We start from the raw sequence: 6,149 nt of genomic DNA on the forward strand, positions 1-6,149 counted from the left end.
GTGTCGGTGAAAGTGTTGGATATTTACCTCGCCGCTTCGCGGCTCGGTAAATAGCCATTACTATTCACCTCCACTTCGGTGAATAATTGTTAATTATTCCATGAGCTTGCGCTGGATCAGTGATAAATACTTAAACCAACGAGACGTGTAGCTTCGATTTGGCTATAATCATCCAACAATAGCGGATAAAATTATTGTTTTATTAAAAACAACCAAGAAATATTACTGTTAATATTGCTGGATCTTGCTGATTTCATTTTGCAAGAAAGAGCGGTAGGCAGTTTAACGGCCGCAATTTTTCGGGCATAATATCTTATTATATAAAGTATAATTAATCGAACCATTTTGGTACGCTTCGGCGGCATATCAGACGAGTTTGGTCGAGTCATGGCTCGACTATTTTTAGTATTTACGCTAACAAAATCTGTCAGGCGTCCTATCGGGTGACCCGCGAGAAGAATAACGGCAACAACAACATTTTTTAACTCGTTTGTTTGGAGTTTCATTTTCGAAATTTTCAAAATCATTCCAAATTAGCAAAAAATTTGGGAAATCCGACTCCATCGTTTCAGTCTGGATGTTTTGGTACTTGTCGGCAAACGTCGCGCAGTTGGCGAGCGCCCTCGAGTTAGTTTTGGCGGGAAAGTTTTTACTCTATTTTATTTACGACCAGAATCAACAGCTAAATTTTTAATTATGAGGTTTTATGTTTTATTAGTAAAACCTCTTTTCAGTTTATCGTACGGTAACATTCCTTTACGTGAAAGTGACCGTGATATCGTGCGATATCAGGGCATCGATTTGTTATAGTAGGATATCAGGACAGTAGATTAAGCTTCTGGTTGGCTAATTGCGAATTTGGGAACGGTAGTGACCGATCTCCCACGGCTACTAAGCCAACCAAAACGCTGGAATTCCGTTATCTAATGATCGACCGAATTGGAGTCGCAAGAATTCCATTTTCTTGCGACTGCGCCGATGATTCCATCTGTGATGAAAGGATTTATAGATATTTAGTTTAATTTGCTTTGCTGATAAAAATATAAAAACCAACGTAGAAAATATTAAGTTCCTTACTTTCAAGTTCAGTAAACCGTAAATATAATCTGTTGTATTCATTTAGGCGTAAACGGTTTCTATAAGATCATAACTGTAATTGAGCGTTGAAGTGTTATTGTAACCTGCGCTAGCCTTTTGTTAAACTGTTATCCACCTGTGTAGCTTTTGAAAGTAATAAATGTTTCAGAATAAGCTTAGATTTCGTCCAATAAGCTTTCAAAAATGATTGTTGTATTCTGTTATGACTCGTTGGCAAATGATGTAATTCGAATCGCTTCAATAGCTAAGGCTTAAATACAAGTGCTTTGTAAGATTTTCCTTGATTGCATCCTTGGTTACATCCTTGGCTAGATCCTTGGTTATAGTTTTGGTATTAAACCCTACGTTGGAGCCAAGTTCTGTGTGGTTTTACTGTCTCAAAGAAATTCGTTTGCCGTAAGAGATCTCGGTCCTTCTTGCACCCAGCGAGTGTTCCCCCAGGAGAAAGGCCTTTACCAAAGCATTTTTGAAGAGTTTCTCGTCCGTCCGTGTTCCGTTTTGTGAACGCAAAACCTTGTTTTCCCACTGGTGAAAAAAAAAACTGTTTTCACACATCACTTACGATCTACTGAAAAACAGACTAGCAGAAGGATAAACCAAGTTTTATTGACCGAACCTCTGCCTGATAACCTAACACCAAGACCGCACCTTTTCAGGCCATAAAAATGTTGTCTCTTGGGTTCCTCTTCTGCTTTCGACTACGATCGACAATCCGGTTTTCACTAGATCTTAAGCGACGGAATCATCAGCGTAATCGTTGTTTTATTTCCACTAGATCGTAACGCTCGCCGCTTCTGATTTGCGACTCCGACTCCTTCCCTAATAAAAACCAACCGAAACTGGGACGTGTGAGTCACGAGAAAAAAAAGAAAAGACAATTGTGGCACCGACAGATGAGCTTAATACAAAAGCCGAGGAGGGACTTCCGACTTCTGACTTCCGACTTCCAACTTCCGATTTCCGACTTCCGACTTCCGACTTCCGACTTCCGACTTCCGACTTCCGACTTCCGACTTCCGACTTCCGACTTCTGACCTCCGACTTCGGACTTCCGACTTCCGACTTCCGACTTCCGACTTCTGACTTCCGACTTCCGACTTCCAACTTTTTTTTATTTTCAATTTTTTTTAATTTTTATTCAATTTTTTTTAAATAAACTCTAGTGAGTAGCACACAGCAACAGATCTTGTCAACTTCTTTATTATCTACTATCGGTTTCGTCTGATAACACAGACTTCGTCAGGGAGTTAGAACAAGACAGTGATAGAACATATTTTATACCTAATCATTGTAGTACAAATCACGTTCCAACGAGGGTGCAAACAGCGAAAAAACACCCAAAAGGCATTACGTGCAGGATATGACGGAAATACTGCGTGACGCTGAAAATGCGCAATGTTTAATTTAGGGGCTCACGGATTTAACGTTAAATCCTAACGTTAAATCTTTAATGGAAAAAACTACCTCCAAAGATACGGGACCGCAATGGGTACAAAGATGGCAGTATCCTTTGCCAATATTTTCATGGCAGAGATCGAAACAGAAATAATTGGCCGTAGTGCTACAAAACCGCTTACATGGAAGAGATACATCGATGATGTCTTCTCTCTATGGAACGTAAGCAAAAATGAAATCCAAACTGTTATAGAGCTAGCCAACAACTATCATGCGACCATAAAATTCACGGCTGAAATTTCAGATATTGAAATCACTTTCCTTGACACATATGTATACAAGGGCGAAAGATTAAAAAAAGAATCAAAACTTGACGTGCGCACGAACTTCAAACCGACAGAAACGTTCCAGTACACGCATTTTTCTTCCTGCCACCCTCCAGGCGTCAGGAAAGGCTTTATCAAAGGCGAAGCCTTAAGACTTCTCAGAACAAACTCGTCAAAAACAAAATTTGAAGAAAACATCACTCTATTCAAACAGAGACTACGCAACAGAGGTTACCCCGATAACCTTATAGATAAAACTATCTCAGAAGTCAATTTCAGCGAAAGAATGTCGGCACTACAAAACAAACTAAAAACGCGCTAAAACATTTTGCCGTTTGTTACTTCACTAGAGTTTATTTCAAAAAAAAAAAAATAAAAATTAAAAATTAAAAAAAATAAAAAATTTTAAAAAAAGAGTTGGAAGTCGGAAGTCGGAAGTCCTTCCTCGGCTTTCGTAGCTTAAATATCGAAAATGATTTACGGTAACGATGCCAATCAGAGGCCTATTGGCTGGAGTGAAACAAAGAGCCTGAGTTGTTTTGTTTTACTCTTTAATATTTTTCCTTTAATTCACCGCTCGTCGGCAAACGATAATTTTACTTGCTCGGTATAGGAACAGCTTTTGTCAGAAGACAAACGATGCCAGATAATGATCCTTCAATAAAGACTGGCAAAAAAAGTATTTTCTCCCAGTTTAAGGAAACAAAAATGCTGTTTGATCGACTTCAAAACTCCGCACTGGGGTCACCTGTCAATCACTCTAGAAACAAACGAATAGAAAGCTCTTAGTCTGTTCTTAAAAACGATTATGGTTGTAAACACTTCTCGTTGCTTGTAATGCTGCAAGATCAATCTATAAAAAGGGAACTCAAAAACATGTAAATAAAAAGACATTTGAAAGAGTTAATGGCTGGCACATTTAAAAAACAAGAATGTCTGTAAACAGATACTTTCCCCATTCAAACCTTGAAACATGCTGAACAAAGAGAGCTACTGCTTAAGTTTTGAATTTCCTCGAAAAATAAAACAGAAATTAAAATAAAAAATGAACGGTCCACTTTATTAAGTCGCGGAAATTAACACTCAAAGAAAATAATGCGATTGAAATTAACCCAATTTTTTTTTTAATTCGCGTTAATTTCATGAGCGTTGATATCCTTTAAAAGTCGTTCTTCTATCCAATCAGAACTTCCACAACAACAACTCAAAAAATCTTTTGGGCCTTTAGTTGGATTCCTGTTTCTAACACTTTTGATTCGCGATGCCACGGGGTTAATTTGAAGTAGTGAGGTTTTTCGGTCTGAATGTGCTTCTTCAGAGCGACCACCGCAGCAGCAACTGCGGGCACAAGAATAGCCGGTCAGGTTTTTAAAAACCCTTTAGGTGGCCTCTTGACCGTACAAAACCTTTGGCAAAACTTTGCGGTGTTTCCTCATGGTTGTAAATGACATAATCGTAACTAACATGAGATCACCTTCTTCTGAAGCTTAAAACTAACTCTTTTATAAACATCGTCTTTTGTTGATTTCATTCATAGAACCAGTTGCACTGTCGTCAGACCTCAAGACCATGACCGTAGATAAGAAATTGGTAAGTGTTTATTTATTGAGCTTTTGCTGGATAGAGCGGTTTTCAATTGTAATCACTGGGGCCGATCACGGAAGACATAAACATCATAACTAGCTAATCATAACTAAAAAGCCATAGTTAACAATGACAGCAAACTCAGAAAAACGGCGAGTTGACGAAGTCACGTTTGGTTGTTGTTTTACTTCAAAATGGTGCGAGCTTTTACGAACCTGAATCACGGAGGTTACTGAAACAAATCCAAAACAAACATGGAATTACTTTCGACGCACAAATGAAAACCACTCTCTCTAGCTAATGAGTATTGACTGAGAAAATAGGACAATAGTCTGATCGATTTGTTTTTCGCCTCCTGATGCAACGAACTCGCGTCCTGATTGTTGAAGATGTTAAGAAAATTACAGATCAGAAGCTTTCAAAAGGGCATCATGCAAAACACAATTAATTTTTACATGAAAAGCTTTGCACTTAACCTCGCTTTGGTGATGAGGTTTAAAGTACTCGCAAATGGCCTATTCTTTGATCCATTACATACGTCACATTGTGTTCATGCGGTGTACAATAGGATGAGAGTCAACTTGATTCGCTAGAGGAAAACTGAAGACCGTTGTAAGCCAGACACAATTTGGCACTGACTTCTTAGGAGTGCTCGAACTGTAATATTTTACAGTATATTGATGAGATTGTCGATAAAAGTAAAAAATAAAAACAACAGAAAATATAACCAGTAATCATAAAATCCGCTTTATAATAGACTGGCTACCAGAAACCATTATCAGGCCAGCTCACCAAATTAAAAACTGTATGGAAATAATATTGACGGTAATAATGCCTGTCTTAAAGTGACCTGTTTTCCCTTTGCAGTCAAGGTCTTCTCGATCAGCTCAAGAAATCTTCACAAGAGCAGCCGAAAGACAAGAAACGAGAAAACAACAACTGAAAAATTACTGCCAGCAACATCCTCGTGAAAAGTTGCCCTGGTACAAGAAAAACCAGCTCGAACGGTTTATAATCGACGACAAAAACACTTATATTTACTGTTCCGTTCCCAAGATTGCCAGCACTCTAATAAGAACGACTCTGATTCGTGTGAGAAATGATAGCAAAGTCATAAAAACAGAATCTTCAGTTCATTTGCCGAACCACTGGAAACTCTTGAGTGAGTACAACGAAACGGACTTATCCAATCGTCAAGCGACCCATTTTAAGTTTCTGTTCGTTCGTGAGCCATTTCACAGATTACTCTCTGGCTATTTAGACAAATTCTTCGGCAAACATAGAGTTTATACCAATTGGTTTCGTAGATCGATGGTCAGAGCATTTAGACCTCACGACGTAGAAAACCTTGGCACAGAAACAAATAATGTTACTTTCACAGAATTTCTAACGTATATTGTATCGAATAATAATGTGATTGCTGGTGATGTGCATTGGCGACAAATCGAAAAGCTCTGCTTTCCATGTGCTTTCGATTTTGACTTTATTGGCCATTTTGAAACTTTAGCAGAGGACGGCGCTTACTTCATGAGAAAGGCAGGACTTGATGACCACGTGACTCTTCCGCCAGTTCGCCAGTCCAAGGCGTCCAGCCACTTTCTAGAATATTACTCACAAGTTCCGCGTGAAATTATTTATAGATTGGGAGAAACTTTCAGGAGTGACTTTGAAATGTTCGGCTATCATTTCCCAGGGCCCTTGAAAAGTTTACTTTGAAACTATACTCATGCATACATACGATTATAG

At 38.6% G+C, this 6,149-nt stretch overlaps 1 pseudogene; it reads left to right on the forward strand.

The window, feature by feature from the left end:
- The first annotated feature begins 4,332 nt into the window (after positions 1 to 4,332).
- On the forward strand, positions 4,333 to 6,149 carry LOC146457487 (carbohydrate sulfotransferase 9-like; annotated as a pseudogene).

The sequence above is a fragment of the Pavona decussata genome, unplaced genomic scaffold (genome assembly GCF_977016875.1).
Source record: "Pavona decussata unplaced genomic scaffold, jaPavDecu1.1 SCAFFOLD_242, whole genome shotgun sequence".
NCBI classification, from domain to species: Eukaryota; Metazoa; Cnidaria; class Anthozoa; order Scleractinia; family Agariciidae; genus Pavona; species Pavona decussata.